The sequence below is a fragment of the Sciurus vulgaris genome (genome assembly GCF_902686455.1).
Source record: "Sciurus vulgaris genome assembly, chromosome: 19".
NCBI lineage: Eukaryota > Metazoa > Chordata > Mammalia > Rodentia > Sciuridae > Sciurus > Sciurus vulgaris.
Genome location: NC_136480.1, coordinates 2521830 through 2549123, shown reverse-complemented (window position 1 = coordinate 2549123; position 27294 = coordinate 2521830). Strand labels below are relative to the sequence as shown.

The following is a 27294-nucleotide window of genomic DNA, read 5'->3' as shown; positions in this document are numbered from 1 at the left end:
AAAAATATGCAATGGAGAAAAGATAGCCTCTTCAACAAATGGTGCTGGGAAATCTGGAAAACCATATGCAACAGAATGAAATTAAACCCCTAGCTCTCACCCTGCACAAAACTCAACTCAAAATGGATCAAGAACCTTGGAATCAGACCAGAGACCCTGCATCTTAAAGAAGAAAAAGTAGGTCCAAACCTTCAACTTGTTGGCTTAGGATCAGACTTCCTTAACAGCACTCCCATAGCACAAGAAATAAAAGCTAGAATCAACAACTGGGATTGATCCAAACTAAAAAGTTTTCTCTCAGCAAAAGTAACTCAGTAATGTGAAGATAGCCTACAAAGTGGGAGAATATCTTTGCCACTCATACTTCAGATAGAGCTAATTTCCAGAATCTATAAAGAATTCAAGAAACTCTACACTAAGAATACAAATAATCCAATCAACAAATGGGCTAAGGAAATGAACAGACACGTCACAGAAGAAGATATACAAGCAATCAACAGATATATGAAAAAATGTTCAACATCTCTAGTAATAAGAGAAATGCAAATCAAAACCACCCTAAGATTCCATCTCATCCCAATTAGAATGTTGATTATCAAGAATACAAGCAACAATAGGTGTTGGAGAGGATGTGGGGAGAAAGGTACACTCATACATTGCTGGTGGGGATGCAAATTAGTGCAGCCACTCTGGAAAGCAGTATGGAGATTCCTCAGAAAGCTTGGAATGGAACCACCATTTGACCCACCTATCCCACTCCTTGGCCTATACCCAAAGGACTTTAAATCAGCATCCTACAGCGATACAGCCACATCAATGTTCATAGCTGCTCAATTCACCATAGCCAGATGGTGGAACCAACCTAGAGGACCTTCAGTTGATGAATGGATAAAGAAACTGTGGCATATATATACAATGGAATATTACTCAGCTATAAAGAATGATAAAATTATGGCATTTGCAGGCAAATGGATGAAATAGGAGAATATCATGCTAAGTGAGATAAGCCAATCTCAAATGATCTCACTGATAAGCAGATGAGGACATATAATGGGGGGTAGGAGGGTTTAGCATTAGGGTTAGGGTTAGGGATAAGGAGGCTTGTAAGAATGGATGAAGGAAGGACTGTGTAGAGGGAAAAGAGGGGTGGGAGGGATGGGGGGAACGGAAAAAATAACAGAATTAATCAAACAACATCGCCCTATGTAAATTTATGATTACACAAATTGATTACACAATTTTGTACATTTGACTCTATGTACAAATAGAGAAACAACTTGTATCCCATTTGTTTAAATAATAATAATAAAAAAGAAATAGCTAAAAAAAAGTATCTGTGGTATATATACACAATGGAATATTATTCCGCCATAAAGAAGAATAATATTATGGCATTTGCAGATAAGTGGATGTTGATATATAATGGAGGTGGAGGTGGGGAATGAGAGAAGAATGGAGGAACATTAGATTATGTAGAAGGAAATGAGAAGGAGGGGGCTATGAAAAATCATGTAATGAGACAGACATCATTACCTATGTACATGTATGATTACATGAATGGTATGACTCTATATTGTGCACAGAGAAAAGAAATGATGTACCGCATTTGTGTACAATGAATCAAAATACAGTCTGTAAAAAATAAAAAAGTAAAAATTAAAAAAATAAAGTTGCATTTATGTTAAGCTGAAAACAATTTTTAAAGTCCCATTCTTGTGCTTTGAGTGTCTCTTTCTGGAACCCTATAGACCTGCAGACCCCATCTAGCAAGACACAGACTCACGCTGGCACACGTGGCCCCATTTCTGAGCTGAAGAAATCTAGGCCCAGAGGAGAGTGAGCACCTTCCTTTCCTCTCCTTCCCTTCTCTGTTCCCTCTGTCCTCCACCTGCCAGTCCTCCATTGGTATGCAGAACTATGTTGGAGCCAGGGTCATTCCCACATGCAAGGCAGTCAGTCCCCTGGGAAGAAGGACTGCTCTTTCTGAGAAGTTTGGGTAGTGCTGGTCACTACTCAGTGGTAACATGAATCCTTTATTCTAGATATCTCTTAATAACATTGGATCATTATTAACCAGTTTTTCAGTCCTGTGAAGCTCACCTCTGCAGTTTCCAATCCTGCCCAGCCCCATCCATGTGAAATTATTTATTGTAAATACTATATTTAAAGTGCTTGAGTTTTCATTTGATTTTAATTATCCATTTCTCTCAGAAATAACTAACCTTTTCTTCTATTATTTCAGTATTAACTATTAGTATATTGATTGCAGTTGTTTTAGAGTGTTCTATTCTAATACTGGGCCATAACTGCATCCACTTAAAATAATCATGTTTATTTTAGGCTTGTAGGACATGGCATTTCATTTTGTTACAGGTCTTATGAATGTTGATAAAATTTCATATACATTACGTAGGAAACAAACATTTATTACTGTTTAATTCAGAGGAAGTATGAACCCTTTCTTATCTCCTTTCATGATGAGGGAAGACCACTGAGGTTCCCAGCAGAGTGGAGGCCAGCTCAGACTCTGCCTCAAGTGTGTTCCCTCTGCCTCCATCACCTCAACCACAGCCTCCAGTCCTGTCTCTGTTTTTCTGTTTGGTTTCAAGTGCAGTTTCATGTGCAAGATCAGCTTCGGAAATAAAGCGCTTTGCCAAATTTTTCAGGAATCCCACCTGGGATAAGGCTCTTCCTCTCACCCTATTCCATGTTAGGATGGTTCCAAAGTAGGACAGAATTAAGCACTTAAATTTATGTTCAAAAGATAGATTTTTGTTCTAAAATTTACTGTGATCTCAAAGTAAACAGAGGTATAATACCCAACTAAGTAAAGGATCAGGATGAAATGTATTTTTTCATTCATAACTGTTAGACAAAGTAAATGTGGTTTTGCTTGTTTCATTTTGTATGTTGTTTATAAACTTTGTAATTGTTACGTGTTAGTGTTCTGCAGAAGCCCTGCTTCTAATAGAGAAATCTGAGTTAATTTGAGACAATAATGCATCAGATGGAATATAAAACTGCCTTTCCATACTAACAGTGATCCCAATTAAATGGAAGGGGTCAATCTAAAACTATAGAACTTAAAGTCAAAATCAGTACTGTACTTCATCACTGTTGAAACTGACCTGCTGGATGTTTAAAACCAAAACCTGGAGACCACAGTGAGGAAGTAAAAGGGTGAAGGAATAAGCAGTCAACAGTTTGGCCCTTCCAAGGTCAGACAGGATCCAGGAAAGAATGGGAATAATCCCTGCAACTCCAGTAGGTTACCTCACTTCCTGATCAGAGGGATTGAAAGGACCCTAGGAATCAGGAAAACAAAGAGTGCACATTCTGCAAAGAGGAGAGCCATTGGAAGGGGAATGTCTCTCATGCTTCCCTGGGAAGTCACATGTGGTCAGTAAAACCCTAACCCTTCCGGTCAGGTGGCACAACTGGTAGAGAAATAGCTAAAGAAGTCAAGGGCCTCCCACATTTTCCAAGATTGTTCCCTGACAAATCTCAGCTGATGCTAACAGTAGAGAAGAAAGGGTTCGGTTGTGAGCAACGTGGTCTTAGACAACCAACAGAAGGATGTAACCAAAACACAGCCATACATGGACATTTAAAAGATAAGACTTTTATTGTTACTTGAAATGTACATTTGTGTCACTCCTTCTGAAAGTAAGTGAAACAGAGAGGGTATAAAGGAAGGGATTTTATACCAGAGTGCCTGATAAATATCAAAAGCACTGTCTGAGTCACAAGTCTCTTCTGTGTCAATTTAAGACCAAAAAATTTTTCCTAATTTCACGCAGAGACCTATATAATCTGTCTGTTTTTTTTCTTTCTGTGGTTCTGGTATTATTATAATTAGTTGTCACTCAGAATCTGTCTCTGAAGTTTATAATTCATCACTTCCAACCTGGCTACTTGGATTTAATCAGGACCTGTGAAGAAGACAAATTTCAAATGAGCTAAAAAAGACCATACGATGTCTTCTACTCCCTAGAATAGCTACCCAAACTGCTGAAAAGGGAGAACTCATTACCATGGGTAATTTCCAATTCAAAATATTAGAATATCTTTGATGTATGGCAATTCCAAAGGGCACAAGAACAAAAAAGAAAATAAGACCAAAAGTTAAGAAAGACAAAGGGAGGACTTAGGTAAAATACAAAATCTGGTAGTCCATTTTCAGAATGCAGTATTTAGGCTTAATTAGCATGTAAGAGGCAATTGTGGGCATTTTGAGTTTTCCAACATACATCCAATCATGGACATTTTAATGATAGTTTAGCCTTTGTCTTCACCAATTTCAAAATTAGCCAATTATAGATTGTTAGCGTGCCCTTATCCTATCAGAGCAAGGGAAGTACTGTGTTGGGATAAAACTAGGTGGACTGTCTGCCCCATATCACACAGAATGACAGGAAAATTTCTTTGTCAGCTTTCTCATTAGCACACCCTCCTAAAGAAGTCGAGTATGCCTTGCTACTTTTTGGCATGTGTTTGATTCCTGTGGCACCACATTATTTCTAACACCATCTGGAAGACAGTTGTGTATTTCTTTAACGATCTTAACTTGTCTCTTTGTTAAAAGGCTGTCGAGGTCACACAGGGTCCATATGCAGACACTGACATTCTTCTTCCTCATAGACAGTGAGAGTTTCTCACACATTCTGGTGATGTCACAGACCGTTGAAGTGAGGTTAGAAGAAACTTCCTGAGGGGCAGGCCATGTGTTAGCTCTGCACTAATTTGAATCTTTTATGATATTTGAACTGGGCACAGCATTGTGCAACTGATTCCAGCTACTCAGGAGACTGAGACAGGAAGATCACTTGAGTTCAGAAGTTCAAGACTAACCTCTGAAAATGAGCGAGATTCCATCTCCAAAACAAACAAACAAACAAAAACAAAACAATATTTGAACATCTTCCAGTGCACAGTGTTTATAACTGATATTGAGGGAGGCAAAAACATATCCAATGCCTAACATTCTTCCTATGGTTAGAATAGACATTTTAGGAGTCAGGAGAGATAGGAGCCTCTTTTGACGGTGCCCTTGGGAGTTCCCCACATCATCCTCAGGAATGCAGCTGTATTCTCCACATGCTACTCCGGAAGGAAGGTAATGGCTCAGGCTGTCTGCCGGGGTTGGCCAGTTCTGCCACTGACCAGCTTTCACATTGACTTGTAGAGTTCCATCCACCAGCCTGCCTTCTTCAGGCCACAACACAGCAGGTCAAAACATGGCCACCTGCCATCCAGCTGCACTTCTGAGCTGGAAGGATGCAGGACTGGGGCTGGCATTTCAGTCCGTGGTTATCGGCACCATTGCTGATGTCTGTGTGCCACTTTGGAATCAAGGTCCTGTGGGAGCAGCAATGCTGAGAGTTGGCTAAGTGCTGCAAGCCCAGGACCTCTGGCCTGGCGTCAGGGTTCAAATCCTGACTTTCCTCACAGATTTTCTCTACAACTTACAGACTTAATTTATCTCGGTCTTAGTTTTCTGTACTGAGAGTAGAGTAATACTAAAATCTTCAGAGCATTACTATGGTAATTAAGAGTAAATATATACATATAATGTGCATGCTCACAGAGGCTAGCTGTTACTCTTATTTTCTCATTGTGGTGTGCTTTATAAATTTGCATGTCATCCATGTGCAGGGGCCATGCTAATCTCCTCTGCACCCTTCCAATAGCAGGATACCTGCTGCCAAATTGAACACTGTTATCAGTCTCACCACATCAACCCTGAAACAGAGGGTGTCTCTAACTGAAGCTGGAAGAATCCGACTACCATTTGGAGGCCACAAGGCCAACAGAAGAAAAACCTGGATGTGATCTACATCTGTGTGTTTTTGAGACATCTGAACTCTCTCCTGTACTCTGACTTCTAATTAGCTACTGCCACCTTTCACTATGGGTATATCATGCGGAAAAATATAACTCTTTTCAAAAAATCACATATGAAAATGCAATTGAAAAGAAATACATAGAGAAATAAAGGTACAATTATGATTAGAATGTCTCCTGGTGTTAACATTGAGAGAATTTCATTATCCTTATTGACATTTGTTGCTCTAATAAAAGAAATGAATCATAACAATAATTATATCAGGCACATAAATGAAGTTGTACTTATGTTAGATTTTCCTCTTAACAGAAGAGTTCTTCCAAAATGCATTTTTTTAGCCAAGGGTGAACACAATTTGTACACTTATGGACAGTGAAAGATATCTGCTTTAGACATACACAGTAACAAAACAGGCCATCTGTGATTCAGCATCTTTTTTCTGGGGGGTTGGGACTAGGAATTGAACCCTGGGGCACCTAAGCCCCGAGACACATCCCCAGCACTTTTTATTATTTATTATTTATTGTGAGAAAGGGTCTCATTAAGTTGCTTAGGGCCTCATTTAGTTGCTGAGGCTGGCACTGAACTTGCGATCCTCCCACCTCAGCCTCCAGAGGTAACAGAACGACAGGTTTGTGCCACTGCACTTGGCTTGATTTAGCATCTTGTTCACACTTGAACAAAGACCAAGTGTGAGCATCTTCACAAAGAAAAACATCCTGACATGTTTTTCCTCAACATAAAAAACTTTGGAAATTCACAAATAAATAGTGTGTGATGACAAAATGAATTATACAGCACTGCATATCTGCTTTTCAGTGCTGATTAGCATCAAAGCACTGACGGTGGCATAGCCATTGCCCACCAGCATCTGGACCCCAACACGAGCTGGATCATTCTTCTGAATCATTCCAGAGGAGGCTGAGAAAATGCAGTCCACAAAGTACATGACCACGAAGAAGCCCATGAGCAGCAGGATGGACCTGGTGGCCCTCAGCTCTGGGGATGCCCTTGGAGACAGGCTGGTGCTGTGAAGATGCTGGCACTGCTCTTATGCCTGCACAAGAGGGTCACCATGTACACACTGAAGAGGGCCATGAGCCCTATAAAGAAAACATCCGGGAGGATTCCTATCAGGGAAAAGAAGGTCTTGAAGTAGTGACCTGTGGGGGAAATAGAGCAGGATTCAGAGGCAAAGGCAAAACCTGATGTCGCATTGGTGGGGCCTTTCATGGAGACTAAAATACAAACATTAATGAACACGTTGAACACCCAGAGAATGAGGAAGCAACACAGACTCTGCTGTGGAGATGTCAGCTTGAACTTTGCCGGAAAGGAGCTTCTGGGGCTGAGGGTGATGGCCTGAAGGACACTCAGCAGGCAGGTGGTGCTAACAGACAGGTTCCTCATCAACCTGTACAAGTAGACAACTGCTTTACATGTGATGTCATTCCAAAATCCTGAACCTCCAAAATGTCCATATCCAGGAATGCCCTGGTTATCAGCATCAGCAGATGAATGAGGGCCAGGTGAGCGATGGTCAGATCAGTGGGCTTGGACCTGTGCTGGGGAAGGTATGTTAGGATGTGGAAGAGAAGCAGGAAGACTTTGGCTGTGATCCCAATGACAATTTGGGAGGAAAAGACATTTTTTCACAGCAATAAAAATGTAAAGTATTTTGCTCTTGTTCATCTTTTTCTGGTGAAAGGTAGTACATATTCTTTGTCTGAGGAGAAAAGGAAGATAAACTCTCTTCATCACAATTATCACCAGATTCAACATTCCCTCCCACCAAGAATGCCTAAATCAATACATGTGGATACCTCTTAATGAATCCTTTTCAATCTCTTTCAATATTCAATACAACATCTTCTTTTTAACTCTTTATTATTTTTCATGGATAGGACAACTATGAATTTGTATTTGTGTGTGTGGTAACCTGATAAACACCTGAGTATGTAGCATGTTATGTAAAGTCAAATGAGGCAGATTGAATGAATATCCAAATAGAACTCTTAAGGAAAGAGTGTCCACAGTTTGGCCATGTGCAGTTCTAGACTTTCACTGTTCTCTATTCTTGATTGTTCATCACAAGATTGCAGGCAAAATATTGATAAATGTGGGTTCTGAAGTCAGATGCTTGGATTTATCCATTTATGTATTTATTTCGGCAGTGAGAATTGAACCCATGGTTGGTCAGCAACGGAGCCACATCGCAGTCCTTATCTGATTTCAGGACAGGATCTTACTGAGTTGCTTAGGGCTTTGCTAAGTTGCTGGACCTGGCTGTAAACTGATGATCATCCTTCCTCAGCCTCTGGAGCAGCTGGAATTACAAGTTTCAGCATGTCCAGCTAGACTGCTTGAGTTTAAATTCATGGCCTGCCCTTCATGTAAGTGAGACCACTAACAATCATACCTGTGTTGCCTCTGTGTTGCAGCTTTAAATAGAGTCATGTTTTCTACATCCTAGAGATATGATGAATGCAGAATATTTAAGTAAATATTATAAACACACAAGCATTGCTGGCACATAATGATCTCCATAGAAATGTTGACTATTATGCTAACCACATGGTTCCTCCTAAGCACGGTGTAGGAGCAGAAGTACAGGACTTTGAAAGGTCACCTGGGTGCTCCTGCCTAGATGCAGGAGATGAAATGACTACCCAACTAACAGGATCCTTAAACCTTTGATGGAATTTTGGGTTTTTCTCTAATCATCTCCAGATTTATATATATTTATATATATATAAATAAATCTGGCTATACTATATATATGATATACATAAAGGTATATTTATATATATAAATGATATATATATGATGGAATTTAGGTTTTTCTCTACTTATCTCCAGATTGATATATATAAATATGATCATCATATATATATGTGATATATAAGATATCTATATATCTATATATATGATTATGCCAGAAAAACTTGGAAGTGAGAGAAACCCTCAATTATTACCAGAATTATATTTCAAAATACATTTTATGTCCATTATTAGGTATACAGAAAAAGGGCAGAAAGTAATCACAATATTTTTTGTTCCAGGAATTGAACCCAGGAGCACGTAACCACTCAGCATGTCCCCAGGACACTTTTTTGGCATTTTATTTAGAGACAGGGTCTCACTGAGTTGCTTAGGTCCTTGCTGATTTGCTGAGGCTGCCTTTGAACACGTGATCCCCCTTCATCAGCCTCCCAAGTCACTGGTATTATTGCCATGAGCCACTATATTCCACACAATTCAAGTACTTTGGGGATCATAGTTTTTAGTTTTTTAAATAGGAGGCAAGAGTCAACCATCGCTCTGAGAGATGTTTCCATAAGAGAGTCACCTTTCCTATTTTCTTTTAGTAAGGAATGATGCTTCTCCAAAAGTCAGAGAGGATGATTCATACTGGACAACCTGATGGTGACGACCTCATGGAATCTCTCCCTGCAGAATGAAGCTGTTTATTCTGTTTTAATTTGGGCTGCACAGCTATGAAGTAGGAAACATTAGAAATGAGGCAAGTCACATTTTCCCACAATTTTACCATCTGAAAAATAAGTCGATGAGGCTAGAAATCATTTTCACAGAAACCAAGAAAATCATAGTTTTATGACACCAGTTACAAACGGTGGACGCGAATGACAAAGAGTGAAGTATCTCAAGCCTAGTACAATAATTGCATTGAAATCTTTGGTAACTGCCATGATCTGAAGTGGAAATCACATAGTCATATTAGAAAAAATTAATTTTAGTAAAGAAATTTCTGTACTCACACTGCCAACAAAAAGAGATTTGCTCCCTTGGTGTGCCTGAGAAATAGAAAAAAAATGTTAATATAATGGTCTAGTAGCCTCCATATTTTAAGAATCAGATTGTTATTAGCAGGCACAGTACTACACGGTTTCTCTGTCTTCTCAGTGTCTATAAACAGAACAGGCATATTTCTATGCTGATTTCAAATAAGTTCTGAGATATACACTGATGTTTTGATATTGAAATTGCCTTAAAAGAACATAAACTGGATATATAATATTTGAACTTGCCCTATAAAATTATACAAAATGAAATAATTATGATTCCCAGCCATAGTGTTACTTCTATGAAATATGGGTTTTTCGTGAATTCACTTTAATTCAGTTTAAGAAAATAAAACACAGAGGACCTAAAACCCAGAGGAACAGTCTGACTTATCCACTGTCTGAGGCCACAGGACCCTGGTTTCCAGCTTTGCCGAGGGAACTGCAATTCTGCCTGCATCATTGTGGGAGGCAAGGATGGAGCAGGAAGGTGCCATGGACGTGCAAACGCAGGAAGGGAAGAGTTTTCTCAGGCAAGCATAACATGAAAATGAGCGATGCATTACATTTTTTTCTATAGGAGAAATGTCCTAGTTACAGCTGGAAAAGCTTATCTCCTTTCCCCATAGTTCTGATCAATGAAAGGGCAGAAATGGATGTTCTCAGGAGTCCCCCACATGCATTAACCCCCCTGGGGCACCAGGAGATGGTAAGGAAGAGAGGAGTTGCCTGTCTGAATGCTGTGCAGATCACAGATGTGTATTAGTGAAGCGTATAGTCCACTTCCATGCATTTTACATGTAGTTGTATTATAAATAAATTTACGTACCTACTTCTGTGCTAATTTATCAGTTTTATTAGAAAACGGCGTGAAAATGTGAACATTTCATGAGCTTGAGTTAACAGGAATCCTCTTAGCCCATCCTTTCCCAGTTGTGTCTCACCCCACCAACACCTGCCAAGCACTACTCAGTCCAGGAGATGGAGAAGAGAAGGCCTGTCCATCATCAGGATGATCCAGGACCCCCCTTCTGGAATGGAGCTCTTGGGAGAGAGGATGCTGAAGCAGCACCAGGGCCATAATATGCCAAGCCCAGATCATGACTGAAATGCTGGGGGACACAAGCTGTCCTCAGCCTGCAGACTCTGAATATGATGACAAATTACTCAAGAAAATAATGATGTGAAAAAGAAGTTCAGAAATAGGTCACACTCAGGAAGGTCACGATGGGGAGGCAAAGGAAAGTCTAAGTGGGCATGTCTGAAGATAAAACGTAAGTGGAGAAAAAAGTGTGAATGGAAGTCAGTTTCTTTAAAAAAAATCATCACCAGGCTTCCTTAGAGTGGACAGTGTGAGATTCCTTCAAGAAAAGGTGGGGCTAGGGAGATAGCTCAGCTGGTAGAGTGGTTGTCTTGTAAGCACAAGGCCCTGGATTTGATCCCCAGCACCCAAAAAAAAAAAAAAAGAAAGAAAGAAAAGGCTAACTCAGTGCAGACTCCCTTTCCTTCCCTGACCAAGGAAGCCTTCACTTAAACATTGTGCATTCTGCCATCGTTCAAATCACAGACAACCCTGAGATATATGCTCTCAACCACTGGGCCAGACACTAGTGAACAAGACCAAAGTCAGTGCACCCTAGCCAGTGGCAAGGACGGCAGTGGATATGGAGGACGGCTCTCAGCAGACCCGAAAACCAGCTTGGGTTTCTACCGCCTGTGTCTGTGTCCTGGAGAGACACACACTGGAGGGAGGGAGGGAGAAAGACAGATCTGCTTTCTCAGGTGCAACATGGACACTGTCACACATATGGTGTAAATACTGTGATTTCGGTCCTCATTTAGTGATGTGCAATAGATACATGAGAGATCATATTTAGTTTGTTGTTATCTACCCCCCCAAAATTCCTATCAATTCTCCACTAATGTCATTTTTATCCTTGACATATTGGAGAGATTACACCACTGGTCCTTTGGAAGCCAGGAAGGAGCGACTCTCATCACATGGTTGTGACTTGTAAGCAATGCAGCCCCTGGTCACTGCTCCAGCTTGGATCCCAGCACCTACAGCACTTGTTCAAGACTTGACACCACTGGCTTAGTTTTGTGAGATGGAAACTGAGGCAAACACATCTACATAAGAAAGTGCTAGTTGATAATTTTTAGAATGTGAGGCTAAACTTTCCTTATAAGAAATGATTGGAAGACACTATATCATTTCCTTCTGATAAATTGTAAAGTATTTCAGTATATATGATTGTTTCTCATTATCTCAGGCATGGAACAAAATGCTTAAATAATATTTTAAATTGACTTATTGAGACAAGAGAAGGAAAAATAAGAATGCATAATAAAATTCTGGAGTTAGAACTTATCTTGGCCTAGGTAAACATAAACATGAATTAGTAATGCTGAACTACAAAATAACAAGACAACACAATACTATGCACTTGGAGAACTGATATAGCAACAAATTAAACTAATTACAACCTGAGAAATAGATGGAAAGCCAAAATGGTTTACTTGAAATAATAATTTCTTATAAAAAAATCTACCAAACTTCAAAATGTTGATGAAGAAGTTTCTTAGCAGAAAAGATTTTTTCAGAAGCTTAGATTTATTTCTCCTGTTATCATCGAATATGTACTGCCCTATGTTTATCATGTTTTCAAATTCTTTAAAATCTTCTGTTTGTCTACAGTGATGTCCAAGTTCATTTAAATTTTCCACCCAAACTCCCCTTTGCTACTGAATGTTATCATGATCTAAAAGATTTTCTGTTATTTGTGGGTCTCCAGGTGATAATGTGCATTTTTGGAGAATTCAAGGTCAAGCCATTTTAATAAATTAATATCTTAAAGCAGTTTAATATTATTCATATATTTATCCATTAAATTCATTTACATGTGCTCTTTAGAAATAAATACTTGTTATGGATTTTCTGTGAAATGAAAGTCAAGCTTCACAATAAATGTTCTTTTGTGGTATGTAGTGATATTTGCAAATTGTAGTTGTATGAAAGCATTTGTAAATAATATATCTATGGTTGGTTAAATTTTCCTTTCCTTTATTCTTTCATTTTATAGACTACATTTCATGTTGTAGAAGTTGTTTCCTTACTTCAGATAACAGTGCTTTATTTTTGTCTATAGTTTATGAATATATAACAATTCCCATTACTTCATTGGAACATTGTTGAAATTAAGATACGCATGATTCTTGTTTCTATTGACAATAAAATTTTATATGCTTTTACTTGTTTGTATCAATAGTATACCTTTGTAAATGAATTTTATATTTTATCCAGATTGTTTTTTTCCCTGTATATGTGCATAGTAATGTAATTTTTTATATGTGAATGTAATAGGGATAGAATCCAGGGGTACTCTAATAATGGGCTACATCCCCAGCCCCTTTCCATTTATATTCAGAGAGAGGTTCTCACAAATATTTTGAGGATGGCATTGAAATTATTATCTCCCTGCCTCAGAATTGCAATAGAAATTCTGGATTATATGCATGCCCTTTGTATATATATTCATGAATTTTTTTCTTATTTATAGGGTAAATACCATAGCATTTTAAAGGTACCTTTCAAACATTTTACAATTCTTTTTACTTTTATGTGTTAGTTGTAAATTTAATTGTGATCAAAACCACAAAACAATACTTGCTCTTTCACCCTATCATGCATACTGTTCAGCAATATTAATTCAAATTGTCACATAATATATCTGTAGAATGCTTACATCTCAAAAATCAATAAATATATTTCCATGTAAAAAAAAATCTACTTTTCATGAGTCACCAAAATAAAGGGCTAAATCCAGTAAAGAAGAAAATTTCCCTTTGCATTTTAGAGTAAACAATACTCTGAGCTGTTGAGCAGGGATAAACCTGGATAAGTCATATAGGGCTACTGAAAACCTAAGACATACGTTTGCTATTTTGATTATTCATCTAAATCACAGAAGCCTCCTCACACACTGATGCTGCATCTGAGGAACAGGAAGCCACTTACCTAGGCAGGTTGCAGGGGGAATCAGGGGACCTGAGCTGATCCTGCACAGTTGTAAGAAAAGGATGTCTTTAACTCACCTCTCTGTAGGCCTTTAATTTTAACATCTGTAAGAGGGTGACAAGATCCCACTGGAGGACACAGAATAGTGGCTTCCCCAGTGGAACCTGTCACCTGTCTCTTACTTTTACTTTATTCTCTGCTGGATAGTAGCAACCTGGGGAGAACTGAACTCAAAACTTTTCTCTCAATTCCCTGGACACATCTGTGTGAGGGATAGATGAAGGCTCCCAGTAAAATACACTACACCCATACACTCATTTTTTAAACCCATGTTCAAATTAGTACAAAACCATTTAATATATGGTAATGTTTCTACTCTGGGATGAGTGGTTACTGACATCTTGCATGGGTTCCCAGTGACTCTGAGGGTCCTCTCCCTAAAATGTGAAACTATCATCCCTGGTCCACTCTCACACTGAACATATCATTTAGAATATTCTGTCTTCTAGGATTTCCAAACTCAGCTTCATGAATGCACTTCTGTTTCAGGTTAAGAAACATATTAAAATATCCATTCTGGCCATGAGCAAAAGAATCAAAGAACACTCACTGAAGGACAACTTATTTTCATACTACAGGAATTTCTGGTGTCACTAAATGCATCATAAATGTAGTCCCTCCTATTTGATGACCAAAGACTCCTGAGATGGAACAGCATTTCACCTAAGAATCAGGAAAATTCACATTCTGAGTGAATCCCCAGAACAGAAAAGAGGGAGGGAGGGAGGGAGACAGAGAGAGAGAGAGAGAGAGAGAGAGAGAGATCTTCATAATCTAATGTGATGTGACCAGAGGGCTCTCTGGAAGTAGAGAAGCCAAGTCACACACTCAGGCAATTCATTTTTAAAGACATAGTTAGGTTATACACAGAACAATGAGTTTACTGGCCTAATAAAGAATGCCGTGCACAGTGCATGTATCCACAGTGTCTGGCTCACCAGGCCCTGACATGGGGGATCTTCCACCCAGGTCTTTCCTCATGTTTCTTAACTAGGAATGTAGCATAATTTGTTTGTAGTTGCTAATAAGACAGATTGAGCATCAAGCAGGAAGATATGCTCGGTGGTAGCCAACAATTACCAGCAAAGGTATATCTTTTCCCAGCATCAGAGAGGCAGACCTATGAGAAAATTTAGCCAAGTTTGGTTTTCCCTCAACCAGCTCTCTGCTACCAAGGTTTGTAAATGTCACCTAAATCATGTGAGCAAAATGAAGTTTTTGAAACTTCCTGGTACTTTTCCCAAAAGAAACACTGAAACTATGAAGCAGAAGGTGCTGGGGATGGAGCTCTGTGGATGGATGCATTTAAGTAGGATGCATGAGGACCTGGGGGTGTTCCAAGTGCTTCAAAATAAGAAAAAATCAACACAAGAAAGAAGTGGATATTTGAAAAGGTAAAGAAGATTGATGGGGAAAGATTGCAGATTAGAATGAGGTAGCGTTTCTCCTAGCTCTGCCACCCAGAGCTCAAGAACTGGTAATACTGCTTCTGTGAGGCTTAGAGCGAAGACTCCTGAGACTGGAAGGGCAGAGTGCCCTCGCCGAATCAAAGACACTGACTCTCTAGACAGATGTAAAAAGAAGTCACACTGGGCTTATCAATCATCCGTGGCGAGCCGATCCAGGAGCCATCTTGGGACTACAGGTTGCGGAGCCCATGGAAATGAGTTCAGAGTAAGGTCCACAAAACACCTGAGCCTAGCAAAGACTTCACTGAGCCTAACAAACCTACGAAAACTCAGAAGCTGAGAGGCATTTTTCCCAGGAGAACACAACTTGAAGAAACTAGAGAGAACACAACTCTCCCCAATCCTGTGAGTCCTGTGGTTTGCATGGGGTAAACAAGGCCAGCTAGAGCAGGTAAGGACGTTGAAAAATTCATGTGAAGTCATGTTGCTCTCTACTTGCTCAGCTGACTGGCCCCTGGGACTGCCAGTCCAGTGCCATCTTTGTTCCTGTGTCCACCTTGGGCCATCCCCCAATGATTCCTGAAATGCCTAATCTCCAGAGTCCTCCCAGCTCCCTGGGTCCTTGGAGCACACAAGATCTGACATCTGTCCAGCTTCTGATAACAACCAGGTCCCCAGGACTCACCTGTCTCTGGCACCCAACTGGTCCATCACCCACCAGTTCCCTTGGTCCATGGTGAATGCCAGGTCCAAAGACAGTCCCACACTCCCGGAGACCCTTGGCCCCCCAACCCCCCGTATGCTAAACCACTGTCCTACCATCCCGACAACACTCTGCTGACTAGGCCTGCAGCCCTATTGCTGACTCTTAGCCCAGCCTTCCAAGCCACCACTTACTGCCTGGCATTCCCAGCCCATCCCTCAGATTTGGCACTGGCCAGCAATGCCCATCACCCACCCCTGATCCACCTGCCCAGGTCAGCCAGGTCCACTGAACATAAACAGCCACTTTACCACCCAGTCACAGCAAAACCTGGCTGGAACCCTACTTCACAACCAGGTCTGCCTCACCCAGTCAGCCACTATGCCACTGCTTTTCCACCTGCCCACTGGACTAGGACAGCTAAACCTGGACACAAGCCATTATACTGGCTGACCAAGCCCACCTCCTCCTGGTTGCAGCCCAGCTTGCCCCACACACCACTTTGCTGCTGGGCCAACCTGCCCAGACAGTGTCTTCACCACCCCATCCACAGCACAACCTCCCACACCAATCTTCCAAAAAGGAAAATTGTAACATCTTAAACCCCAACTTTCAACTCAGTGAGCAATGAAATAAAGAGGAAGCGCTCTATAGTCAATGATCCATAATCCCACACTTAATGCATAATGTGAAGAAGAAATGAAAAGGTTATCACTCAGCACAGACAGCAAACAGAAATGCTCACTGACTACTTTGTCCACCATAGTGGAAATGTCTTCTTAATTTCTTAAACTTTCAAAACATATTTTCACTTTTTTCCATTGTTTTGGTTGGTTTTTGGTTTTCTGTATTTCATTTTTGTATTATATGAACATTTGCTGATTCATTCAAAAATTCCTATATGTAACAATTTATTTCTCTCAACCAGAGGAATAGGAGTTGTACTCCATATGTGTACAATATGTCAAAATACATTATACTGTCATGTATAGTTTAAAAAAAAAACATAAGCACAAAAAAAATCATTCATATGGATCTGGTGAACAATCCCGTGTGTCCGTCCTCATTTTTTTTCTTTTTTTATTTATTGTAAACAAATGGGATACATGTTGTTTGTCTGTTTGTACATGGGTTAAAGGCATACCATTTGTGTAATCATAAATTTACATATGATAATGTTGTTTGATTCATTCTATTATTTTTTCCCTTCCCCCCCTCCCACCCTTCTTTTCCCTCTAAACAGTCCTTTCTTCCTCCATTCTTGTCCCCCTCCCTAACTCTAACCCTAACCCTAACCCTAACACTAACTCCCCCCACCCTCCCTCTTATGTGTCATCATCCACTTAGCAGCGAGATCATTTGACCTTTAATTTTTTGAGATTGGCTTATCTCACTTAGAATGATGGTCTCCAATTTCATCCATTTGCCTGTAAATGCCATAATTTTATCATTCTTTATGGCAGAGTAATATTCCATTGTATATATATACCACAGTTTCTTTATCCATTCATCAACTGAAGGACATCTAGGTTGGTTCCACAATCTGGCTATTGTGAATTGAGCAGCTATGAACATTGATGTGGCTGTATCTCTGTAGTATGCTGATTTTAAGTCCTTTGGGTATAGGCCAAGGAGTGGGATAGCTGGGTCAAATGGAGGGTCCATTCCAAGTTTTCTAAGGAATCTCCACACTGCTTTCCAGAGTGGCTGCACTAATTTGCAGCCCCACCAGCAATGTATGAGTGTACCTTTCTCCCCACATCCTCGCCAACACCTGTTGCTTGTATTTTTGATAATCGCCATTCTAATTGGGGTGAGATGGAATCATAGGGTGGTTTTGATTTGCATTTCTCTTATTACTAGAGATGTTGAACATTTTTTCATATGTTTGTTGATTGCTTGTAGATCTTCTTCTGTGAAGTGTCTATTCATTTCCTTAGCCCATTTGTCGATTGGATTATTTGTATTGTTGGTGTAGAGTTTTTTGAGTTCTTTATAGATTCTGGAGATTAGTACTCTATCTGAAGTATGATTGGCAAAGATATTCTCCCACTCTGTAGGCTCTTTCTTCACATTACTGATAGTTTCCTTTGCTGAGAGAAAGTTTTTTAGTTTGAATCTATCCCAGTTATTGATTCTTGCTTTTATTTCTCGTGCTATGGGAGTCCTGTTGAGGAAGTCTGGTCCTAGGCCGACGTTGAAGATCTGGACCTACTTTTTCTTCTATAAGATGCAGGGTCTCTGGTCTGATTCCAAGGTCCTTAATCCATTTTGAGTTGAGTTTTGTGCAGGGTGAGAGATATGGGTTTAGTTTCATTCTGTTACATATGGATTTCCAATTCTCCCAGCACCATTTGTTGAAGAGGCTATCTTTTCTCCATTGCATATTTTTGGCGCCTTTGTCTAGTATGAGAAAATTGTATTTATTTGGGTTTGTGTCCGTGTCCTCTATTCTGTACCATTGATCTACCTGTCTATTTTGGTACCAGTACCATGCCGTCTGTTACTATTGCTTTGTAATAAAGTTGAAGTTCGGGTATTGCGATACCTCCTGCTTCATTTTTTCCTGCGAAGGATTGCTTTAGCTATTCTGGGTTTCTTATTCTTCCAGATGAATTTCATAATTGCTAGCTCTATTTCTGTAAGGTACGTCATTGGGATTTTAATTGGAATTGCATTGAATCTGTATAGCACTTTAGGTAGTATGGCCATTTTGACAATATTAATTCGGCCTATCCAAGAACACGGGAGATCTTTCCATCTTCTAAGGTTTTCTTTAATATCTTTCTTTAGTGTTCTGTAGTTCTCATTGTAGAGGTCTTTCACCTCTTTTGTGAGATTGATTCCCAAGTATTTTATTTTTTTCGATGCTATCGTGAATGGGGTAGATTTCATAATTTCTCTTTCTGAGGATTCATCACTTATGTATAAAAATGCATTGGACTTATGAGCATTGATCTTGTAACCTGCTACTTTACTGAATTCACTTATGAGTTCTAAGAGTTTTCTGGTGGAATTTCCAGGTTCCTCTAAATATATAATCATGTCATCAGCGAACAGGGATAGTTTGAGTTCCTCTTTTCCAATTCGTATCCCTTTAATTTCTTTGGTTTGTCTAATTGCTCTGGCTAGAGTCACAAGAACGATATTGAATAGAAGTGGTGAAAGAGGGCATCCCTGTCTTGTTCCAGTTTTTAGGGGGAATGCTTTCAGTATTTCACCGTTTAGAATGATATTAGCCATGGGCCTTTACAATGTTAAGGAATGTTCCCACTATCCCTATTTTTTCTAGTGTTTTGAGCATGAAGGGGTGCTGTATTTTATCAAATGCTTTTTCTGCATCTATTGAAATAATCATGTGATTCTTGACTTTAAGTCTATTAATATGGTGAATTACGTTTATTGATTTCCTGTTGTTGAACCAACCTTGCATCCCTGGGATGAAACCCACTTGGTCATGGTGCACTATCTTTTTAATATGTTTTTGTATGCGATTTGCTAAAATTTTATTGAGAATTTTTGCATCAATGTTCATTAATGATATCGGTCTGAAATTTTCTTTCCTCGATTTGTCTCTGTCTGGCTTGGGTATCAGGGTAATATTGGTTTCATAGAATGAGTTTGGGAGGGTACCCTCCTCTTCTATTTCATGGAATACTTTGAGAAGTATTGGAATGAGCTCTTCTTTAAAGATTTTGTAGAACTCGGCTGAGAACCCATCTGGTCCTGGGCTTTTCTTTGTTGGTAGGCTTTTGATGACCTCTTCTACTTCATTACTTGAAATTGTTCTATTTAAATTGTGTATGTCCTCCTCATTCAATTTAGGCAATTCATATGTCTCTAGAAACCTGTTGATGTCTTCGAAATTTTCTATGTTTTGGAATATAGAGTTTCAAAATAGCTTCTAATTATGTTTTGTATTTCAATCGTGTCTGTTGTGATATTTCCTTGTTCATTCTGAATTTTAATGATTTGGGTTTTCTCTCGTCTTCTCTTTGTTAGTGTGGCTAAGGGTTTATCAATTTTGTTTCTTTTTTCGAAGAACCAACTCTTTATTTTGTCAATTTTTTGTATTGTTTCTTTTGTTTCAATTTCATTGATTTCAGCTCTGAGTTTAACTATTTCCTGTCTTCTACTACTTTTGGTGCTGTTCTGTTCTTCTTTTTCTAGGGCTTTGAGCTGTAGTATTAGGTCGTTTATTTGTTGAGTTTTACTTCTTTTATTAAATGCACTCCATGAAAGAAATTTTCCTCTAAGTACTGCTTTCATAGTGTCCCAGAGATTTTGATATGATGTTTCTTTGTTCTCATTTACCTCTAAGAATTTTTTAATTTCCTTCCTAATATCTTCTGTTATCCATTCATCATGTAATAGCATATTGTTTAATCTCCAGGTGTTGGAAGTAGCTTCTGTGTTTTACTCTTTCATTTATTTCTAACTTCAATCCATTATGACCTGATAGAATACAATGGTAGTGTCTCTATCTTCTTGTATTTGCTAACATTAGCTTTGTGGCATAATATATGGTCTATTTTAGAGAAGGATCCATGTGCTGCTGAGAAGAAAGTGTATTCACTCTTGGTTGGATGGTATATTCTATAATATTCCCTTAAGTCTAAATTATTGATTGTGTTATTGAGATCTATGGTTTCTTTGTTCAATTTTTGTTTGGAAGATCTGTCCAGTGGTGAGAGAGGCGTGTTAAAATCACCTAGTATTACTGTGTTATGGTCTATTTGGTTTCTGAAATTGAGAAGGATTTGTTTGACATACATGGATGAGCCACTTTTGGGGCATAGATGTTTATGATTGTTATAACTTGCTGATTTATGCTTCTCTTAAGCAGTATGAAATGTCCTTCCTTATCCCTTCTGACTAGTTTTGACTTGAAGTTCACATTATCTGAAATGAGGATGGATACCCCAGCTTTTTTGCTGAGTCCATGTGCATGGTATGTTTTTATCCCATCCTTTCACCTTTAGTCTATGGGTATCTCTTTCTATGAGATGAGTCTCTTGCAGGCAACATATTGTTGGATCTTTCTTTTTGATCCAATCTGCCAGTCTATGTCTTTTGATTGATGAGTTCAGGCCATTAATATTCAGGGTTATTATTGAGATATGATTAGTATTCCCGGTCATTTGGTTCATTTTATTTATTTATTTATTTATTTTGAGATGACTTGTTTCCTCCTTTATTTGACAATTCCTTTAGGATAATTCCTCCCTTTGCTGATTTGCTTCTTTGTTTTTCATCTCTTCCTCGTGGAATATTTTGCTGAGAATGTTCTGTAATGCTGGCTTTCTTTTTGTAAATTCTTTTAGCTTTTGTTTATCATGGAAGGATTTTATTTCATCATCAAATTTGAAGGTAAGTTTTGCTGGGTATAAGATTCTTGGTTGGCATCCATTTTCTTTCAGGGCTTGAAAAATGTTGTTCCAGGCCCTTCTAGCTTTTAGGGTCTGGATTGAAAAATCTGCTCATATCTGTATTGGTTTCCCCCTGAATGTAATTTGATTCCTCTCTCTTGCGGCCTTTAAAATTCTGTCTTTATTTTGTATGTTAGGTATTTTCATTATAATGTGCCTTGGTTTGGGTCTGTTGTAATTTTGTATATTTGGAGTCCTATAAGCCTCTTGTACTTGATCTTCCATTTCATTCTTCAGATTTGGGAAATTTTCTGATAATATTTCATTGAATAGATTGTTCATTCCTTTGGTTTGTTTCTCTAAGCCTTCCTCAATCCCAATAATTCTTAAATTTGGCCTTTTCATGATATCCCATAGTTCTTGGAGATTCTGTTCATGATTTCTTACCATCTTCTCTGTTTGTTCAACTTTGTTTTCAAGGCTAAATATTTTATCTTCAATGTCTGAGGTTCTGTCTTCCAGGTGTTCTATCCTACTGGATAAGGTTTCTATGGAGTTCTTAATTTGGTTTATTGTTTCCTTCATTTCAAGGACTTCTGTTTGTTTTTTTTTCAATATCTCTAACTCTTTATTGAAATGATCTTTTGCTTCCTGTATTTGCTCTTTTAACTGTCGATTGGTGCGATCATTCAGTGCCTGCATTTGCTCTTGCATCTCGTCATTTGCTTCCCTGATCATTTTAATTATGTACATTCTGAACTCCTTTTCTGTCATTTCTTCTGCCATGCTGTCGTTGGGTTTCATTGATGTAACATCTATATTTGTTTGCAGCATTTTCTTTCCTTGTTTTCTCATATTGTTCAGGTATCAGTGGACCGCTGAGATATTGCAGATTTCCTCTATTGTCTTATAATATCCCTGAAGATTTCTATTATATCCCCTCTTAGTCTTCAGTAGCCTGAAGTCTTGGAGGAAGTTGATAATGCAGTGCTCCACAAGGAAGCTGACTCCGTAGGGGTGGTGGCCTTCCGGTGGGGTATATTCCCTGCTAGTGGGCAGAGGTACCTTCACTTGCTGATGAATGGTCATCCAGAAGGGAAGTAGGATGTGGGCTGATGCAAGACCAGTTTGGGCCTGTGTCTCTGATTTTACGGTCCTTTTGGGAGAACCTCACCCGACAGGGAGGACTCACCCAGTGGGGAGGTCTCGCTGGTCGGTTTCCCTCCCAGAGGTTCCGTTCAATTCACAACTACCACCTGGGCTGGGCAGCCTTCTTCTGCAATGTTCCCAGGGACCCGGACCTACCTCCTGGGCCTGGAAGCCTCGCCCTTCGCAGACGAATCTCCTTAGGCTGCCTCTCCTCAGAGAAGCTGCCTGCAGTCCTGGAGCCTTCGCTCTGCCCCTCAGTTTGTCTGTGTGGCTCTTCCACCAAGAAGCAGCCTAGGTGCTGGGACCCTGCTCTGTACTTTTCGCCTGGCTATGCGGCCCCTCCTCTGAGCAGCCACCTGGAGCCCCTTACAGTGGCTCCGAGTCCCAGTGACCCGCCACACGCCTTTTCCTCCGGCAGCCACCTGGTGTTCCGTGCAGTCGCTCTAAGACCAAGTGACCCACCACGCACCACTTTCTCCACCAGGCAGTCACCCAGAGATCTGGTGCGTCACAAGTCCCAGGAACTCACTGTGCACCTCCCCGTCCCGACTGCCACCCGTAGCCCTGGTGCAGTCACTTCGAGCCCAAGCACCCCGCCGCGCTCCTCCTCCTTCTCCAGACAACTCCCCGTGTTCAGGAGTGGATGCTCTGGGACCAAACCACTCACCACGCTGCTCCTCCGGATAGCCGCCCGGAGCCCTGGCGCAGCTGCTCCAATTCCAAGCGACGTGCCGAGCCCGTATTTCTCCTTCTCCTCTGGGCAGCCCCCTGTGTTCAGGGGTGGTTGCTTTCAGTCCAAACAGCTCACCAAGCACCTTCTCCTTTGGGCAGCCTCCCAGAGCCTGGGTGGGTTGCGCCGAGTCCCAGCGCTGTGCCAAGCAGCCTCCTTTACGGTGCTCCCAGTTGTCCGCGTTCACTGCTCCAGCGGGGGGAGGGGCGTCTCGCAGGCAGCTCTACTTCACAAAGTTCCCTGCGTTCGGGGCTACCGCCCCGTCCGGGACGCCTTCCCAATGGGAGACACTCACCTGGCTGCTTTGAGTTGGTCCCAAGTCTCTCTATATCTCCTCTTCTTGAGTCCTGAGTCCTGGAGCAACACGAAACGCAGCCACCCTCTAGTCCGCCATCTTGAATCCTCTCCCGTCCTCATTTTTGATATAGAAAACTTCAAGAAAAGTTAATCAAATGAGACAAAGAAGAACATTTCACACTGCTTAAGGGAATTACACACCAATAAGACATAACAATTGTAAATATTTATACCCCAAACAATGGAGCATCTATGTACATCAAAGAAACACTTCTCAAATTCAAGAATCAAATATACCACAACAGAATAATACCAGGTGACTCTAACATAGCTCTGTCATTACTGAATAGAACAGCAGGCAAAAACTAAATAAAGAAGTTATATACCTAAAAAATACAACTAATAGTTTGCACTTAACAGACAGAAGATATTTTATCCATCAAAGTCTGAATACACTTTCTTCTCAGCACCACACCTCTCTGAAACTGACTATATTTGGAACAAAACCCAACTCTTAGAAAATACAACAAAATAGAGAATATACCATGAATTCTATCAGATGGTAATGAAATTAAATTAGAAATTAATGATAAAATAAAAACTAGAAGCTATTCTAACCCCTGAAGTCTATATTATATACTATTATAAAGAAATAAAGGATGAAATAAAAAAATACTAGAGGTGAATGTAAATAATGACACAACCTATCAAAATCTGTGACTTTATGAAGACAGTTCTGAGGAATATTCAATTCATTAAGCTTATTCATTAAAAAATAGAATGTACTAAATAAATAACCTAGCATTATACCACAAAGTCCTAAAATTTTTTTTTTTAAATCAAAAGCAAGAGAAGGCAGGAAATAATTAAAATCAGCACCAAAAAATAAAATAAAATTGAAACAACAAAAAATGATTAAAAAAATGAAACAAAACCTTTGTGCTTCAAATAAGTAAATTGGTAAACCCTTGTCAAACTAATGAAAAACAAACAAAAAACTCAAATTACTAAAATTTGTGATAAGAAAGGAAGAATCAACATCAACACTACTGATCTACAGATGATAATCAGAAACTATTGTGAAAATCTGTATTCTGGTATAATAGAAAATAATAAAGACACTGAAAAAATTCCTTGAGATGTATAATCTACCTAAATTGAATCACAAGGATATTGAAAATTTAAACAGATTAATGTCAAGCAATTCAATCGAAGATGCCATTCAAAGCATAACAGAAAAATAATGCCCAGTACAAGAAGGATTCTCAGCCATGATCTAATAGCCTTCAAAGAAGAGTTACACCAATTGCCGGGGTCCAGCCCCAGCAGGGGTTGGGGGTCCTCGGTGGATGGGAGGCGTCGGCGTGGTGGAGAAACAGCACACAGAGACACCAAGTGCTCTGAGCCTGAATCTGTCTTTATTTTTCTGCCTGTCTTTTTATAGCTATTTTTCTTTAGTAATGATTATATCATTTTTGGTTAGTTTAAAACAAGAAAAACCTTCAAAAGTACAAGCTATGCTTCTTCTCAAAGTGCACATTCTGTCTGTATGACAGTCCAGACCAAAACAATCTCATTTCCCAGCTAGATTAAAACAATCTTGTCTCCCAGCTAAACTGAGGGCACCATGATCTGCCAGCCTTCAACCTTCAGAACAAGCACATCACTAGATTTTCTGAGAAACCACTCCCACCATGAACTCCAGTGTTTAACAGTGAAAAATTTTCACTATTATTAAAGGGCAAAGAAATGAATTATAGTTAATATTTAGTATATTCTAATTTCATATAATGGCAGATTACAATCTTTTTCTGATTCTCAAAGACTTAGACTAAACATAGGAAAAGCACAAATTATATTTATGACTAGCCTAAATGTTTTTATTATGTAAAGTATCTCTAGAATCAACTATTCAAACTAGGAAAGCAACAAAGGCTAAACACTGCATCCAAGCTCAGAGGAATATCTCTTTATCCATCTATTATTATACTAAAGCAATCACAGGCTCCTCTTAACTTGAACACAGCTATAATTGTTTAATTTTATATATTTATCTATGTACTACTGCCAAATTTTTATTGTGCACTATTTTGTGTCCCAATACAGTAAAACCTTCCCTATGTTTTTCCAATAAGTATCTAATGATATATTGATTATTAATATTAAAGAGCAACTACACATGGAGACATGCCACGCTTATGGCCCCCAAGAGGGAGGACGATCAAGAGAACCGTATCAAGTGTTGAGTCCTCCATTTCAACAGACTGTGTCAAGTGTCAGAGTGGCAGGAAATAGACGCAGCAACCAATGCTCCTCATTTTATCCCATGACATAAAAAAGGAGGAAACCCTTCCAAACTCATTCTATGATATGAGTTTGCATAAAGGAAAGAAAACCTCAGACAAATATCCTGGATGAATATGGATGCAAAGTTTCTTTATAAAATACTGACAAATCACATATGAAATATATTAAAAATATATTGCACCAAGATCGAGTGGGGTTAATCCCAGGGATGCAAATATGGAAATCATGAAAAGTAATTCATCACATCAACAGACCTAAAAGAATCACATGGTTATCTCAATAGATTCAGTAAAAGCATTTGACAAAATACAGCATCCATTTGTGCTTAAAAGCACTAGAAAATCTAGGGACATACCTCAAGACTGTAAAAACTATGTATGCTAAACCCAAGGCCAACATCATTCTAAATTCAGAAAAATTGAAAGTATTTCCTGTAAAAACTGGAATAATACAGGCCTGCACTCTTTCACCACTTTTATTCAACATAGTTCTAGAAATGCTAGCCAGAGGAATTAGACAAAAGAAAGAAATTAAAGTGATATGAACAGAAAAAGAAGAACAATTCATATTTTCCAATGACATCATTCTATATTTCAAAGACCAAAAAAATTCACATGAAAGATACTTCAAGACACTCATCACATAGAAGAAGATACCCACAGACGGAAGGTGAAAGGATGGGGGAAAACATACCATGCACAGATTCAGTAAAAAAAAAAAAAAAAAAAAAAAAAAGCAGGGATTTCCTTTCTCCTCTCAGATAAAATGAACTTCAAGCCAAAGTTAGTCAGAAGGGATAAAGAAGGACATTTCACACTGCTCAAGGGAAGCAGAAATCAGCAAGACATAACAATCATAAATATTTATGCCCCCCAAAATAGCACATCCATGTATGTTAAACAAACCCTTCTCAATTCCAGGAAATAGACAACAACACAGTAATACTAGGTGACTTTAATTCACCTCTCTCACCATTGAGCAGATCTTCCAAACAAAAATTAAAGAATGAAACCATAGAACTCAAAAACACAATCAATAATTTAGACTTAACAGATATATATAGAATATTCCATCCATCAATGAGTGAATACACTTTCTTCTTAGCACCACCTGGATCCTTCTTAAATATGTTATGTCACAAAGCTACTCTTAGAAAATAAAAAAAAGAGAGATACCACCTTGCATTCTATCAGATAATAATGGAATGAAATTAGAAATCAATGAAAAAATAAAAACAGAAACTACTCCAACACCTAGAGACAAAATAATAAACTATTGAATTATGCACGGATAACAGAAAAAATCAGGAGAGAGATAAAACAATGCTAAGAGGTAAACAAGAACAAAGATACAACATATCAAAATCTCTGGAATGCTATGAAAGCAGTACTAAGGAAAGTTCACTGCATGGAGGTCATTCAATAAAAGAAGAAAAGGTCAGCGAATAAATGACCTAACATTACAGCTCAAAGCCCTAGTAGAAAAGGAACAGATGAACACCAAAAGTAGTAGAAGATAGGAAATAATTAAAATCAGAGATGAAATCAATGAAATTGAGAAAAAGAAACAATTCAAAAATAAACAAAACAAAAACTGGTTCTTTG

The 27294-nt window shown here is 39.1% G+C and overlaps 1 pseudogene across 1 annotated transcript in view; it reads right to left on the bottom strand.

Moving 5' to 3' along the window:
- Positions 1-6635: 6635 nt before the first annotated feature.
- Positions 6636-27294, bottom strand: part of LOC306650424 (vomeronasal type-1 receptor 90-like) — a 39993-nt pseudogene continuing 19334 nt past the window's right edge. The window contains exon 3 of the transcript in view: positions 6636-7457. The product of the transcript in view is annotated as a vomeronasal type-1 receptor 90-like (transcript). The remainder of the gene's footprint in view (positions 7458-27294) is intronic.